The 17,470-nt window shown below is 41.9% G+C and overlaps 1 protein-coding gene across 4 annotated transcripts in view; it reads right to left on the bottom strand.

Moving 5' to 3' along the window:
* The window catches only part of Tespa1 (thymocyte expressed, positive selection associated 1), a 34,365-nt gene extending 27,055 nt beyond the window's left edge, over positions 1-7,310 (bottom strand). Inside the window, exons 1-4 of one of the 4 annotated variants that reach the window (XM_013017933.1) lie at positions 7,166-7,310; positions 4,804-4,916; positions 2,907-2,969; positions 2,420-2,514 (exon numbers count right to left, since the gene is read on the bottom strand). The gene's annotated coding sequence lies outside the window, so the exon portion shown is untranslated. The remainder of the gene's footprint in view (positions 1-2,419; positions 2,515-2,906; positions 2,970-4,803; positions 4,917-7,165) is intronic. The other 3 variants (XM_013017949.1, XM_013017941.1, XM_013017956.1) reach the window with 3 other exon arrangements.
* Positions 7,311-17,470: the final 10,160 nt, after the last annotated feature.

The raw sequence follows: 17,470 nt of genomic DNA on the forward strand, positions 1-17,470 counted from the left end.
ATCTGGGTTGGTTCCATATCTTAGCTATGGTAGATAATGCTGCAATAAACATAGTTGTGCTGGTAGCTTTAGTATGGTCTTGTTTGTGATCATTTGGTAAATGCCCAAAAGTGGGATTGCTGGGTCATAGGGGAGGTCTATGTGGAGTTTTTTGAGGAACCTCCATACTACTTTCCAAAGTGGTTGTTATTGTTCACCTTCTGATTGGCATATAAACTCTGCGAGGAGAGAGGTGCTTGCAGGAATTATTTTTAGCTGCATTTCTAAAACAGAACCTAACATGTTATAGCAGAATGGCATACACTTATTCTCAAAGAAAATTAATAATTTGTAGTTGATTGTTCCCTGTGTGATTTTTATGCTTTAAAGACATAAAAGGTTGCTTCAAAACTGTACTCATATTATTTAACTATGTACTCACTAAGCAAGTAAAATATTGGCAGAGGGAAGGTTGAAAACTGGAGAAATAGCAAAATGTTATTCTATGACTTGTCTCTCCCTTTAGAGTCCCTATTATTGAAGACAGAGGCTGTATTTATTTGACTATTATCTGTATTTATCTATCCTGCATTGTCTGTCTTTATGTTCTGCTGGCAGAAGTTTTACTCAATGTAAATACCTAAAGGAAAATGCTTGTTGAAACAGAATTGTTACTGCTTAGTGGATGCCAGAGAAAGGTTTGCAAATAAATGGTTATGATGTTTAAAGCAATGAAGACTTAGGTAGCTTAAAAACTCCACTGTTCACTGCAGAAGACAACTATCCTCAGGTAACTCAGATGAGAGTTTGATCATTTGAAGATGCTGCAACAGTCTCAGACTTGAAAAAAAAAAAAGATGCAAGGTAGCCATTCCTCTCAATGTGGTACACAAGACATGGGGAAATCAAACAAATGAATTGTCCCCAATATCTGCCACACTTGGCTTGTAAAGGCTGTTCATAGAGTATTATGTGGAAATACTGTACAAAAAAAACACCAAAAACCAAAATCAGGAAAACTACAAATGTGTGGCTCATGGTGACAGGAGGAAAGTATAATACTAGAAGATAAAAAACTGAGTATTCTTTGTGAGAATTCGGAGGAAGTGGCAAACGATGATCAGATAACACAGGCACACTGAGCATGTTTTAAAAAAAATGGAAGACCAATATTGAGATAGCCTCTCTGAAGGCATTGGGACCCCTTGCAATACCAAGAAGGGTCCAGAGGTGCTTCTACAGAAGTCATCCAAAAACATATTCCTATAAAACAACTGAACCTGGCACTGTGAAAAGAATGCTGAGTAGGAATAAGAACACACAAACGTTCTTCCAAACTCCTTTGTCTAATTGGTTGGCTCTGGCAAGTTAGGTTTTCTAGTTAGCCATCATTTTTGTGTTTTTTTTTAAATAATTTTATTACCTTCCAGTAGTTGTACAAAGGAGTTGCCTATGCAACAAAGTGGTTTATGGATACGGTGCATGTTGATCTTTGTATTCTCATCCACCCCTCTCTACTTACCCCTTTCCTCACAAAACTAAGAAAAATAAGGGAAGGCATAGGTCAAATGGGGGTGTGTGTGAAAATGTTGAAGGGATGACATAGATCAATGTACATTGTATACATAAGCTACTTGTGAAGTGGCAAACAATTCAATACATATCTTTAAAAATTATCAGCATTCCATCACCTAGAGAATGAATTAATGGGATCCAGTGTTATCTAGATTTACCCACAACACCCCTGCTTATGAATTTATTTTCAGACATTCTGACTGAGTTTGAATTATTTTAGAAGTCATAACAATAAAGGAAAATGCAGTCATGTAGTCTTCCTAGAGGGCATAGAAAAGAGCCAGTGGGCCTCTGGAATTATTCCCCATTCACAAATTCCCATTCATAAATTCATGCTGAGTTTCAGGATTACCAGACATGTAATTTTTACAGCTTCAGAAAACTGGGAAATCCTAACAAAGAAAGTTTTTCTGGAACCCAAATAAATGTAACCAAGTCATGTGCTACTTGTGGTCCCCTATTCTTGAATTTTCCACTTTTTTTTTTAGGTCCAAGATCAGTACTCACACTTAGTACCTAACATTTCAGTTCATGGATAGCACTCTACCAATGGAGCCACGCCTCCAACCCTGAATTTTCCACTTCTTTGCCTTATTTTATCCAGATTTATCACCTTGTCTCCTCACACAAGTCCTATCTGCCCTTCTAAGCCCTGCTTAAGTGAATCTGCCTCTGTTCAGCCTCTACCAACTAGCACACATGCCTGTGTCATTTTCAGCAAAAGAATAAATGATACCCCCTCTGGTTTTATGCATCATCCCTGGTAATCTAACCCCTAACTCCCTCTCTTAGGGCATGACACAGTAAGTTTCAAGTTGTTATTGGGTTAGTGAATGTTGTAACTGCAAAGGAGCAAGAATCGTACCTGAAATCATAGACTAGAAGAATTTTATCAACTGATGCATCATGTGACAGATGTTTCTGACTTTTTTCGAGACATTAAATCCTCTGCATGTCTTCCTTCAAGTGAAGAAGAGAAAGGCAGGCATACTTTTTCCAGTCCTTTGTTGGTATAGCTTCTGAATTATCTAAGTATGACTAAATTTATAAAGCTTAATCTAAAATCTGTGTAGAACTGTTTCCCAGAATTTTCTGCTCTAGGTTTTTAGCCATTTCTGAGTCAAAAGTTCCTTCTAAAACCTGACTACCATATTCATTGATAATATTTTTACTATTCTATTATGTTTATTTTATCCTCTATGAGCAGAAAATTCTGAAGCCTGCACATATCTCTCTCCCACTTTCTCACTAACCAAGGAAGTTCCCACACTAGTTCTGTTGCTTCCTGTCTGAATCTCCCCTAAGACCTTACTTGCCCTTCTATTAAGATTTCTAGCCCTTTGTCCACTTACCTATCTTGCCCTAGAAGTGTCATTCCCAAATCCTCCACAATCAGTTCTGGAATCCAACTACCACTGAAGAGAATAAAAGGATTTTTGTCATTTTGTACAGTACAGAATGTTTCATTATTCTACATTGTACAACAAATGCAGAAATTGTAAGATAGGATGGAGGTTAGTCAAGAAAAATCACTTCTAGTGGCTTAAGACCAGGGAAGATTTGTATCTTCTCACCAAAAGTACTGTCAAAGCAGTAACTGCAGCAGTAGTGGAAAACCTGTAGGGATGCAGGTTAAGGTTGAACTGTGAACTTCATCTTCTCTGCGCCTTCTATGCTAAGGGACACAATCAGACTTCTCCTGTGCATCAGGGCAAGTGAGTCAAAGCAACAGGAACTCAATAACTGATGTCCTTAAGTACCTTGTAGGCATCCATACATCTGACCTGCAAACTACTGCAAATGATTCCAGAAAAACACCTCTCAACTAATCCTTGTCCAGTGAGGTTCATGAAGGAGTCAATAGGTAGGATTTTGTTGTGTTAAGAGTTAAACTCAAGTTGGTCTGAATGTATTAGACAGTCTTTCCACTAACAAGAGAATACGAACAATCACCTAACTCCATCGTCCAATTGTAGTAGGGAATGTTATCTGAGATAAAGGAAAAGAGAAACTTTTGGATTTGGTGTAAATTCTCCACCTTGTAGTCTAGCAGAAGAGGCAGCATAAACCCAACATGATTTATACTTGTTGGTGTGGAATCTTAACAAGTATCTTTTTGTTTGTGTTATTAGCATAGTTTTCTTCTTGACTCCAGCTAGGTCAATATGAGGCTGTTTTGCCTCTCTCAGCATGACAAATTTTTTGCTTTGGACAAAACCTCAATTATGTTCTATTTGAGAGGAGCAAGTCTACCTAGAATACAGTGTTTTTGGATTGCTGCAACATTCAGAATATTTTATAATCGTTATGGGTGGCACTGAACCATCAGAGCTGGAAAGAATCACAGCCCTGTAAGTAGGGCCTGGAGCAATGAGTATTTATCAGACTTTTTATGGAAATAGTTAATATTTCAACAAGCATGAGACTAAGGACTTGTAATTGGCAATTAGCAGCTCTGCTTCAAATTATAATTATTATGAATCTGCTCTCAGTCTAAGTCATTCACTAAATTCAGGAACATTTTTAGGAGTAAGAAGGAAGATGGAGGGAACCGAAGTTATAGTGGAGTCACAAAGGGATGCTGCCAAGACGAAGATTTGAACAATGACCGATGAAAATCCTTTGTTCCTATAAAATGCCCATAGGGATTAGAAGGAATAACTAATCCTGATCTTGAGAGAAACAGAGACACAGCAAAACAGAGACGGAGAGAGATAGTAAGAGATAATGAAACAGAAAGAGACAAAGACACAGGAAACAGGGACAGAGAGATACACAGAAGGAGACAGAGACAAGAGATTCATATCTTTAGTGTCACAAGAAGTATTAGAGGTTGTAAACGAGAGACTGTCTCACAAACTCTGGGTCTCCAAAAGTATGCTTCTTTCCTTTATATTATGCAGCCTTCCTCCTCCCACTCACGATTCCTAAGGCCCAGTCCTGGGTGTATCTCCTGGGCTCTGAGCCTTCTTAGGGCATGGATCAGACAGGCCTCCCCTTCTCTATCTATATTGTACCTATGGCCCAACCAGCACCTGTGCTTTGGGACTGAGAGTGATAATGAGTATAGAAAGAGAGGCAAAGGAAATGGAGCTTTCACAATGTGGCTGAGATACATCCCTGTCATTGCATACCCCGGGGGTGTGGGGAGGACCCAAGATTAGCCATCAATTATTTTTGTTTGTTTCTAGGACAAGTTTCTACCTCTAGTCCAGTCACTGTCTCCCATTCTACATACCCCAAACTTACAACAAGCTCTCTTGTTCCTTCGGAGATGGTTTCCAATTCACTCCTATGTGACTGTAGTGTGGAAGACCGCCAGAACTCACTCTGAGAATAGCATTCAAGCATTCTTCTGTGGCCTAAGAGAGCATTTGAGTCTATGTCAGGAAAATGGGAAGGTAGGTATCCTTTGCTAAACAGTAGCAAGAAAAATGCCAGTTACTCGATATAACCTTTTTATTTTCTCCTCTAGCATGCCTTCCTTCCCATACAGGTTTAGTTAGATTCTTCAGGTAGACCATCTAAGTCCTCTTTTCTTTTTCCCATCTCTTTCTTCCTCCATTTATCAGGACGTGGCAAAATCTTAAGGAAGGCTTGCAAACCACCACAGCAAATATTTAAGCTGTTCATTAGGCAGAAAGGAATCCCGTAACCCCAGTTATAGGAGAGGCCATTTTTTTTTCATCTAGATGGGTTGTTCAGATCTCAGGAATGAGAAACAGCAGTTCAACTGGCTGGCTTATGAATGGTTTCATAAAAAGAGCAAAAAAGCAGGCAGGGCTTGAACTCAGGTTCTTACGATCTAGCTTAGCTTTCATGCTCATGGATAGTGGTGAGCAGAATTCTTGATCACTGAGTTGTGTCTGGATTTATATCACTAATTCTTAAGTCTTATTTTCTTAGTACTGAAGCTGTTTCCCTTATGTACCTTATTGTCCAACTTCCTTTTTTATTTCTCAGTAGCTACATTTTTCTTCGCATCCCTCAGCTCATTTGAATGAATTATGTATATGCTCACTCCAAACCTCTGTGTTAGGTCTACATGGACAAAGGACACAGAACTCCATATATATTGAGTTAACCACTTCCATCTTGTTCTTTAGGTGGGAAAAGAGCTCTTAGCTTGCAAGTAGAAATACATGTCTGCTCTTCATCCTTTACTGTAGGCCAGAGGGAAGCATATAAATCACAACATGGGCTGAAACTGAACATTCTCTCCATTTTCTATTTGATTTTGAAACATCAATCTTGGACTGAAAAATGACTGTGTTGGGGCTACAGGGAAACTCCATAATTTTTACTCTCAGGATTTCACCTCCACTTCCAAGGAACGAGAACATGCCATTCCTATGGTTGTAAGTAGTTTCTGAGTTGCCTATGAGAAAGAAATCACGTTCGACCTCTTCCTATTTCTCCTCGCCAGCTTCTCATCATGGATTCCTATTCTAACAGACAGACCACAAGCTTGGTTTCCTCTATTCCCAGCAATGCTTCATGGCATAGGACAATCCTGACCTGTGGCTCTAACCGCTCACTGGGTCCAACTGGAAAGCCTGAAGTTTCGACATTCAAATACGCAAGCCTACAATCTCTGATCTCCTATCTTATGCACTGTTTAGAAAGTCCCTTTGACTCTCTACTCAGGGACATTTATGGTAGACAAAGTTATTTGTTCTTCCCTGGGTATTTCTTCTAAACCTTCTGTCTGCGCACACCATGTCTATGGGACTTTGTCTTGTTCGTGTTTGCTCAGAGGATGAAACTCTTCTATCTGCTGGTGAGCTCAATGGCCTGCTGGGGTATGGGAAAACCCCAAATATGGAGGATCTTTCCCCTCCTACACCCTACTCAAGAGTCATGTAGGTGGTGACATATGTAGCCTGCTATCACTGAGATAAGGGGGTATGGGCAACTGATGTCCCCGAGCCCCGGAATTGTGGAGTTCATTAAGAGATCCATTTCTGAGAACTAGAACTGGAAAAATCACTACTGACAGGAGATTAACTGCCTTGAGATGGATGTTCATGTAGCCTGGCATCGTCCCTCAGTGCCAATCTTCCTGCATGACGAGCCCCACTAGATCTTACTGTAATTCACTTGCACCGCAACTTTCTTCTTCAGCTTTTAAAAAAAGAGATCCCAACCCACAGAAAGCAAAGTTGGGCCAGGTTAGATCTTCCCAATAGAGGCATGGTGACTAGAACAGGGCACATGAGGAAACTGGGACATTGGCTCATCGAAGTTTCTCACGCGGAAAGAGGTGAACCCCAAAGATGAGTTTGGCAAGACTGAGGGAGGAAGTTCGTAGAGTGAGGAAAAATGACAAAAGAAAAATAAAAGTCCTAATGATGGATTCCCCACACCAAAGGAACCCATCCATGCATTGTGACCCTTGAATGGTCACCGTTCTGGTAGTAGGGAGGAGAAGGAAAGTGACAGGCCATCCCCTTCCTAAGGTACAATGATGATGCCTGCAAAGCTACCATGAGGGAGGAAAGAGGTATTACTTCTTGGTAGGCCTGACATTTTCTCTAGCCTGTTTCCTTGTCTCCTAACATCATTCTAGATCACCATGGCCCCAAAGAAAACAGATTTAAACTGCTCTTACCTGACTGCGGGTAGAGACCTGAGTTGGAGAAAACAGAGTTCTCAAAGCTGAGCCAAGCCCTTCAGTGCGAGGAGACAGGGGTTAGAACAATGGGGTGTTCTCATGGTGTCAATCAGAAGGCGACTTTCTCCCTGTTCTCATTCAACTGCTGCTGCCAGCTGGAAAGGGGAAGCGGAAATGAGCACACACACGCACACACACACACACACACACACACACACACACACACATCTGCACAGGCATCTGCACAGTCCCCGCCTTCTACCCAGCCACATCCTTTGCTCTAGCTCTGGAGAATGAAGAAGAAAATATCGCTTACTGTCAAGCTCACAAGTGGAAGCCCTTCTGTTCAGTGACCTCTGGTATGTTTGAAAGCAGCTCTTGATCTCTTGCTATTGAGAGAAAGTGGCATACCATGGAAGGATGTGTCTGCGTGACATTTCTATGCATGAACCCAAGAAGGAGCAGTATCTAAAAAGCTCTCGAGCCAGTCACAGTGACCCACACCTGTGAGCCCAGCTTCTCAGGATGCTAAGACAGGAAGAAGAGCCAGTTGAAGTGATCAGTCATCCAGAGCTTCTTTCAAAGACAAAATAAAAAGCTAGTGTAGCATGGCTCAAGTGGTAGAGTCCCTGCCTTGCATGTGGAAGGCACTGGGTTCAATTCCCAGGATCACAAAATAAATGAATAAATAGAACTCATTGTACTGTAAATCATTTCATATTTCTCTTAGAGAAGGGGATTAACACCCTTTGTGTACCAAAGTTGATTGGTTTTCATAATATTTTCACGCTTTTATAAATTTCCCAGAAGCTAGTTTTTTTTAATATGGTATAACATTGTAAGGAACTTTTCATTTTGTGTTAATTTCTTAGCACTGTGTTTTTCTGTTTAGACAATGTCAAAGTTTTGCTTTCCTTAGTAAATGACTCCTTTTCTCAAAAAAATTAAAATCTGTTACACCCTAGAGACATTTTTCATTTATTAGTTGTCAGTTCCCAAAAGCCTTGTTAAGCTCTAAAAAGTTTCTCCTCATCTCTCCTTACCCACACATAGGGTATGTGTGTGTGTGTGTGTGTGTGTGTATGTGTGTGTATGTATGTGTGTGTGTGTGTGAGAGAGAGAGAGAGAGAGAGAGAGATGTGTGTGTGTGTTCATGCCTTATCCATCTCTCCCTGATCTCCTTTAGTACTATCTTGAGTTTTTTCTCTGTCTTTTCTCATAACATTTACTTATAAATGTTTATGATAATACTTATTATACAATGCATTCCTTCAATATGCTATTGATGATTGACTTTTCACCTGTTCTCTTCTTTCTAGTTTTCTAGCCACAACCACAGTTGGGATCCTTTTTACCATGTCTCTAAATTCCATTTCAATCACCAATAGGTTGACTCCTCTGAGTAGTGACAGCATAGCTATCATATGGTGGAAAGAAGCCTAAATAACATTTCTGTTCAACTTAATTCTTGAGTATAATAGGATGAGAATGATAATTCTCTGTTTTTCCTGTGCAGGCTGCTTTTGAATTACCATTCTCACATCTCAACATCCTGTGCTGCGAGGATTACAGATGTTAGCCTCAAGTCCTTTGTGTTTTCTTATTTTATAAAATAAGAGATTCATTCATTGGAGGCTCATAGGTCAAACTTATAATCCTAGCTCCTCAGAAGGCAGAGATCTAAGGATCATGGCCAAAGCCAGCTCAAGCAAGAAAGTCTATGAGACTCTTATCTCCATTCAATCACCAAAAAACTGGAAGTGAGGCTGAGGCTTAAGTGATAGAACACTAGCAAAAAAGCACAAAAGCTCAGAGACAGGAAGTGGCGCTGTGGCTCAAGCAGTAGAGCGCTCGTCTTGAGCTGAAGAGCTGAGGGAAAGTGCCCAGGCCCAGAGTTCAAGCCCCACAATCAACCAAAACAACAACAAAAAAGCTCAGAGACAGTGCCAGGTCCCAGGGCAAGCAAAATAAATAAATAAAGTAAAATAAGATTTTCTATTTTTCTCCTAGATATAAGAAAAAGCCTGTGCACTAAGTGAAAACAAGTTTACTCACTATTTTATTTGTGTTTCACCAGACCAGTTCCTCATCCTACAGCTAGATTGTCATTCCCAGGGACTGCCCCTTGTTTTCATGGAATTTGCTGGAAACAGTGAACTAGAGCAAGAACCCTAGGAATTCAACTTGAGTCCCACAATACTTTCTTAGTTTTATTTATATGTTGGTATTCTCCACTGCCAAAGAGAGAAATACTACCCAAATTTTTTTGGACTTAGAAGTCTACAACAAGCCTCCAAAGCTATATGGTTTGCTGTGGAGAATGAAAATGTTAAGTAACAGATATTTGGTAAGAAATTTTAATAGAAATCCTAGAAAATGCATTTTTAAAACTCTCATCAGTTGCAAAGTCAAATAGACATTGTTTTCAGATGATATTAACCTGTGGGCATGTCACCTGGAAAGTCTGGGAAGTTGGGACTGTGTCTAAACACGTATGTGCCCATCTGACAGATGGATGGGGCTGGGCACAAGTTTGGAAGCCACAGAGCTGAAGGCTCAGTTGGCAGCTTGCCCAGTGCTGGGGCAGAGCCAGGACAGCTGTCCAGAGAGGCTGTCCCAGGGCAGAGAAGCCGCCGTTGATGGTCCCTACTCTGTCAGACAGCTGGGCTCTTCAGTCCAGGCCCAGATGCAGATCATCTGCTTCCATTTACCACTCAGATCTGGAGTTGGAAAATGCCTTTGCTTTTGTTTTTTGGGGGTGTGGGGGGTAGGCATCTGTTCCTCCAAACTGCCCAGGTGAGATTCTTAGTGAATTTGTCCTCCTTTCACCAAAGGCTTGAAAGGGAGAGAGTAGATGAAGTGCAAAGGGAGAAAGCAGGAAGTCAAGTCATCAACATTTTCTGGAATTTTCGCTAGACCGAAAACGTTCTGCCTAGATCTTCATGTCCTTCTCCATTTTCTATGTTTTAGACATGGAGGCCCTTAATCAGCTGGCCTTTTCTCATGAGTGTGTGTGTGTGTGTGTGTGAGCACACACACATGTGCATAAAGAGAAATAACAACAAAAACATACCTGTCACTTTAAATAGCATGCTTTTTTTAACACTTAAGATACTTCTAGAAGGAGAGATATTCCTTGTATTAATAAAATGATTTTTGAGGCACATTCTGAGGAAATTACATTGGGGAAAATTGCCTCCACCATGGCTGTAGTCAGATGTGTGGAATACAGGATTATTAGCCTGGTGAGCCTATGCTCCATCTTCCTTCTTTCTGATCCAACTAATTCAGCTCAAAGGCATAGGCCTCCTGAAGGCCAGAAGTGGGATTAGATGCTGGGTGGTCTGTGTTTTAGAAGCCCACAAGGAGGAGAGAGCCTAGAGCCTTAGGATGGGGCAGAGTACACAGGAGAAGGAGGGATCTGGGGATTTAGCAGGATCAGTGTCAAAGTCTCTCTCCTAGCAAGATACCTATCTAGAATCTAGACTTGAGAAACCAGAAATGTGGAATCGCTGTCAACTCAGCCTTTGTCCTTGAAAGAGAAGAGTAGGCTTCTAGCAGGGGTCTCTCTCTCTCTCTCCCCTCCTCTCTCTCCCCCCACACTAATACACTGTGAATTCTCTCTCTCTCTCTCTCTCTCTCCACACACACACACACACACACACACACACACATACACACACACACTGATACCACTGTGAATCCTCACAGCAGTAGTCAGACCCCAGGGAGGAATGGAAAGGCAAAGGTATCCAGTGTTTCCTTGAGGGTGTATCATGATTACCTGCAGGAGTCTTTTGTCTGTCATGCTTGGGGGAGAGAAGGAGGGATCCTAGGGAGAGGTGCTGAGGAAAGAAGAGAGGCAGCAGCCTCAAAGAGAATGTGAAAGGAAGAAGTTTGCAAAGCAGAGAAAGTGAAACTGGATGGAACCGCCCACCTAAACCACAGGAGGCAAACTTCTCCCAGCTGCCCCTCACACCCCCCCACCCCCAGAAGCCTGTTCATTCTCAGGCCCCAGTCCCTGCAGCTATCCGCCCACAGCTAGCACTGCCACCTGCTTTAGAAGGGCTAAGGAGGATGGGTGTGGTGTTAATCTCCTGAAAGCACTCTACAGTTATATGCTCTAATGTTTGAACTGGTTCCTTCTGACCTACGGGGGCCAAGGGGGCAGGAGTGGAAGAGCTTGCCCTTCAGGCTTCCTTGTACTTGTGTGGATTTCACATTCCTTCATGGCAAAACGGTGGAAGGATCCTATATGCTCCTTTAAGGTACTTCGCAGAATACTTTGTTTCCACTAATGCTTGTGATCATTAAGAAAATCCTTAAGACACTATCTTGAAGATAATCTACAAAATGGGTGTTGTGATGGTCCAAAGAATTAGATGGGGCTGTGTTCAACCTCCTGACTTTGCCCTTAAAACTTCCTGATCTCACAGATGAACTCCCAGACTGATATACTTCCACTGGCCACCAGGTGGAAGCCTACACTCATCACCTAAGCACTCAGTTGCCTAGGCAGGAATCGGAAACTGCTCTGTCCAGGGTGACTTAACCCAAATTTAGGAAATCAATTTACCGACATTTCTAGATGATTCTTCGGATCTTTTGGATTACAGGAAATTGAACCAATTCACAGGATGAATGTGCAATTGATTGAAAGAAAACTCAAATTAGTGATTTTAAATTAAGGTTGACCAGGTTGGATAGAATTTTGAAAGGGTCAAGAGAAGAAGAAAAAAAAAGGCTGTCTTGGCAGAGATCTGCGTCTCCATAAATCCCAGGATGGAAATCTATAACATATGTTTGGGGGAAAAAATTAAGTTGGTTAATGTTGCTATACCATGAGTTACATAAATAACTGAAATTCACAGAAGTTGAGATGAGAGACAAGAAACACTTGGACAGCATATTTTAGAATTAAAGTTTAACTTTTAAATATTTATTTTGAAATAAGTTTTGAACTTCCAGGAAAGCTGTACGAAGAATAAGAAGAACTGGGTACCAGTGGCTCTAATCTGTAATCCTAGCTACTCAGGAGGCTGAGCTCTGAGAGTCGTGATTGGAAGCCAGCACAGGTAGAAAAGTCTATGAGATTTGTATCTCCAATTAACCAGCAAATAGCCTGACTTGGGGGCAGCGGGGGGTGACTCAAGTGGTAGAGCAACACTATGAATACATAAGCACAGCAAGCACAAAGTCCTGAGTCCAAAATCCAGTACCACAAAAAAAAGTACTCAAATAAGTGTATAGCACAAATGGAAAATGTAATAAAAATAGGCTGTTCATCCAGTTGTTTAATATTTAAAAATGCTTAATTATTAAAAAGGAAATAAAGCTTTGAGTATAAAAAAAGCATAATACCACATCACACTCGATAGTGGGAAAACCTTTTCTAAATGCTTCCTGATGTGACACATTGAGATACAGCATCACCAAGTCCATCCTGAGAGCATCACCCCACCACGGTTGATGGAAGAGACTAAGTAAATTGGGGGATCCCGCACAGACAAAAGCCTGTGCTCTCCAAATTGTCCTGCCAAAGAAATTAAAAAGAGACAGCCTTAGATTCAAGAAGGCAAAAACCAGACAGGCACCGGTGGCTCACACCTATAATCCTAACTACCCGGGGGGCTGAGGTCTGGTTCAAAGCCAACCTGGCCAAAGAAAGTCCGTGAGACTCTAATCTCCAATAAACCACCAGAAAAACAGAAGTGGCATTGCAGCTCAAGTGGTAGAGCACTCACCCTGAGCTGAAGAGCTCAAGGACAGCACCCAGGCCCACAGTTCAAGCCCCATGACTGACAAAAAAAAGACACAAAAAACAAACAAATAACAGCCATATGAAATATGTGATCCTGCACACTATTGGGAAAACAATACTGTTGAATTCAAGCTATGAATATTTTACCTATATTAAATTTCCTGAATTTGATAGCTATACTATAGTTAGATAAATCACTGTCCTTGTTTAGTAGGTAAACGTTCATGATATTTACAACTCTCCAAATACAGTATGATAAAGCAAAATACGAACAATTATACATGAGAATGATGGGAGTAGAGAAATTAAAATGATGGGTATAGAGAAATTATTTTGATTTTTGTTGTTTTTTATTTTGAGAAAATATACATTTTTAATATGAGGAAAGGTCATTGTTTTATTTTCATATGCTCATACAGTGAACTTTGAACAAAGTTATCACCACTCATACCTCTGTGTGTGTGTGTGTGTGTGTGTGTGTGCCAGTACTGGTACTAGGGTTTGAACTCAGGCCTCTTGCTTGACTTTTTCTGCTCACATCTGGAGCTCTACCACTTGAACCATGCCTCTACTTTGGGCTTTTACTGGGTAATTGGAAATAAAAGTCTCACAGATTTGTCTGCCTAAGCTGGCACTGTCCCATGATTGTCAGTTCTCATTCATCCTCCTGAATAGCTAGGATTACAGGTGTGAGCCACCAGAAGCCAGAATTTTATTTTCTTAAGGAATGGAGAGTCACAAAACAAACAAGAAAAATGTTGCTTTGGGCAAAATAACATCTTAGCCATTATATTCAGTACTCAGAAAGTTTCTGTCTCTCTGTCTCTGTCTCTCTGTCTCTCTCTCTTCCCCCCCACCCTTCCCCTCATGTGTGTTTGTGTGTGTGTGTGTGTGTGTGTGTGTGTGTGCGCGCGCGTGTGTGTGTGTGTTCTCCTTTCTGCCTAAGACTCTGGTACTGGAGTTCTAAACTGTTGTTGGAATCTTTTAACTTTTAATCTCACCCATAACAACCTCGATGGGTTATAGGGAGAGGAGATGCTTCTCTGGTGAGGCCTTTTGTTGTATTTGCTCCCTTAGACAAGTACATTGTAGAAAGCACAGTCAGTACAATCCTAAACACAGAGCCACAGTTTGGATTGGATGCAAGAACCTTTATTAAGCTCCAGTTCTCCACCTCTCTGCTACTTGTTTCATTATCCATTTTCTCATTTTAAATCATACAGCAATCCTTCAAGGCAAGCGGTATCAATGATCTAATTTACAGTCTTTATTAGAATGTTAGTATTTTCCTAATAATGTACAGGAGCATATACTCTGTGCAGCCATTAGAGTGAGATCAAGAAACTTCTCCTGGCTCTCTGCACATGCGCCGTGAGGCTGCACGTCCACAGAATTCACGAAGCAGAACTCATCTGTGCCCTGTTTGATTCTGCTTGCCAGGGCCCAGGAGATTGTCAGGACCCTAGAGAAGACTTTTCTTTGCGGGGAAGAGGGGGGCAGGGCAGGGCAGATGCTGTGCAGCTGGGCAAGCTGAAACAGCAGTGGCTCCTCCAGTCCCTTGGGTTATCAGAGGCCCTGAGAGAGCCCCCTTCACCCGTGGGAGCATGAAGTGGCAACCACCCACTCCTAGTTCCAGTGGAAGTGTTTACCTGGAGCAGAGTAACAGAGTTCTGAAGTACAAACACAAAGAAGAAGAGGAAATGGGGCTTCTCCTCTGCTTCAACGCTCAAGCCAACAGACAGGTGGGGTGAGGCAGAGGGTGATTCTGCCTGTCCGCTGTCAGGGGAGGGAAAAGACTGAAAGCTACAGGAAAAATTCATTCTGAGAGTGAAGAAAAGGATCCTCAATGCGTCTCTGCCTGCCTTCTCACTCCAAAATAATTAGGCAGACGTTTGAACGAGGCTGGAATAGATCTCGTGTGAAAAAAGGTTTCTACAGACCTTGGAAGCTTTCTGTGACTCAGTGGGTTGGACAAATTTTGCAGATCTATTTGGACGCAGAAGGAGGGACATAGCCCTGCCCAGAGGAGCAGCCTGCTCCTCAAAGAGATGGCATTTATAGACTGTGCTGCCTGTAGTTGGATCCCTGGGCTGTCATTAATCAGCTCTTTGAGTCTGGACAAAGTGCCGGGCTTTGAAGCCCTGATGTTCTCATAGAGCAGGAAAGAAAAAAATGGCGTCCCTGTCAGTGGGATGTGTGGGTGAAAGCAGGGACTGTGGAACTTCTAGTGCATCACCAACTACAAGAGGAAGTGGGCAAGATACACCACTTTTAGCACCCTGATCACTTATAGCAAACGTGGCATTGGGTTGAGGGTGAGGAATCTATTTTCCATTTGTTTTCTCTCTGAATAGCAAACTCTTCCCTTGGCATTCCATGCCCTCCACAGAAGCAGAATTATCCGAGAGCCAAGTCCACTTCCAGTCCTGACACTAGCTCACATTCAGTGCTAATGCAAATTTCTTCAGCACTCAGAGTTTCAAATTCCCCAAATGTACGTTGAGGAAACCAAACCTATAGTATTTAGAATCCTGCAGGCCTAGATTTGAACTCTATCTTCCACACACTTCCTAGCTATATGACTGGTCATTTTATTTCATCTCTCTGAGCCTCAGTTTCCCCCTCCCTGTTAAAGGGGGGAGAGATGATAATACTGAATATCTTATTTGGCTTTGAAAAAAAAACTACTTAAGATGAATAAGTATAAGCTGCTTACCCGGAGCTTAGCACCAAGTAAGTACCTTAGAAGTGATGCTGTCTAGGGCAACAGATTTGTTTTCCCCACTTAGGAAAGAATTAAAAGGCAGAGAAGTGTTTAAGGTAAACAGAGTACATTTATTTGAAAGTGAAAGGAAAGCCACGAAAGAAAGTAGTGACACTCTTTATCCAGAGAGGGGCCTGAGTTGGAGTCCATTGGAATCCTCTTGGAGAGCAGTTTTAATGTATAGGACTCCTTCTGCGCCTTCTCTCCTGAGTTTTGTGCCCATTGCTTGATGGCTGTGTATGTGCTGTCCTGGCTCTTTTCCTTAGTTGAGAAGGCACCAGAGGTATTGAGGGTAGAAGAAGCATTATGAGCAGGAGCCAGAGATACTATGGAACAAGAAATGCTATGATGGGACATAGGCCATCAGCCATCCTTTGTGTCTGCCACTTTTGAATCCCTACCTACCCTACAGCTCCCCTTTCTTCTCTCAGAAGTAAATTAGTAGCTTGTGGGGGTTTTTTTCTGCATAAATAAAAACCATCTGAAGGGTATTTTAGCCACAATTCTTCTGTCTAAACAGGAAGGAGAAAATGGACGTGGAACATTCAAATCCTTACCCCGCTTTCTTCATCTAGGTTGATCCGGTAAAAGAGAATGGGAGAATATTTTCCCCAGATCCAGCCATAAACAATTCCAATACCCCATAACTACTCTGCTTCAGCATGACTCACAAAGCCCCATCCATCAACTCACACACTTACACTTTTGTCATGCAGAGTAGACTAGCCTCTTAACTGCACACACACTCACACACACACACACACACACAATATCTCAAAAGTCAAATTAAAGTCACCTTTGATCCATTGCCAGAAGCCCCCTTTCCTTTCCCTTCTCCCAAGGGACTCCTCACCTTCCATTGACACCCCCCTCCCCACCCCTCACTCCACCCTCTAACCCTGGCACACACTGGTCACCATCCTTTCTTCCCCTCCCCTTCTCCATTGCTCAGTAATTATATTCTCCGCCTCCCAGTGTCATGCTAATGCCAGTTCTTGCCACAGCTGCCCAGATTAAATTAGAGCTCCAACCAGCAGGCTGATTAATTATATTTTCTGGGTTAGAATTGTCTTCCTCTACCTTTGGGGTACTGGACCAATAAAGAGTAAATGAGCACTGCCAATATTTGCTAAGGATATTTGAGTCTTCTTGCCTGGATGGTTTTTGTCCTCCCTCACCAATCTGCACCCCTTGAATTAGATTAGGCCAGGATGAGAGAAGGGAGTTTGACTCAAAGGACTTCCTCAAGGCCATCTATTCTGTTGCTGGCATTAGCCAGCTCAGCTGGGCCGTGACCACCATCATCCGGCCACCAAAGAGAGAAAGACACAAAAAGACACAAGGCTTCCTCTCTCTCTCAAAAAGAGTAACTGTTCCCACTTCTGTGGGTCTTCCTTGTCTTCCAACTGCATGTCTTTCCTCTAAGTATTCACTCCCTCGTGCTTTGCAAAGAGCACTGTTGAATTCTTTTGACTTGTGATTCATGTGCAAAAAATAAGGTGGCTCTCCTTCCAAAGCGCCATTTCAGGGTCTGTTTGCTGTCTTCGACCTTTCCTTTGCTCCTGTCTAGAATAGGAGAAGTTTCAGTTTGCCTAGGGAGAATTTTCTTCAATGCTTATTATTAATGTTTACTAAAGGAAACCAATCCTTTTAGAAAAGTATATATTCCGTTACCTTTAAGTAGTTGTCCAAAGGGATGCCTTCAACCAGTCAGCTTATAAGTGCAATGCTTTGTGATCCATGTCACCCCTTTCCCTCCCAACCCAGCACCTCCAAA

This window comes from Dipodomys ordii, unplaced genomic scaffold (genome assembly GCF_000151885.1).
Source record: "Dipodomys ordii isolate 6190 unplaced genomic scaffold, Dord_2.0 Scaffold3, whole genome shotgun sequence".
Lineage (NCBI taxonomy): Eukaryota > Metazoa > Chordata > Mammalia > Rodentia > Heteromyidae > Dipodomys > Dipodomys ordii.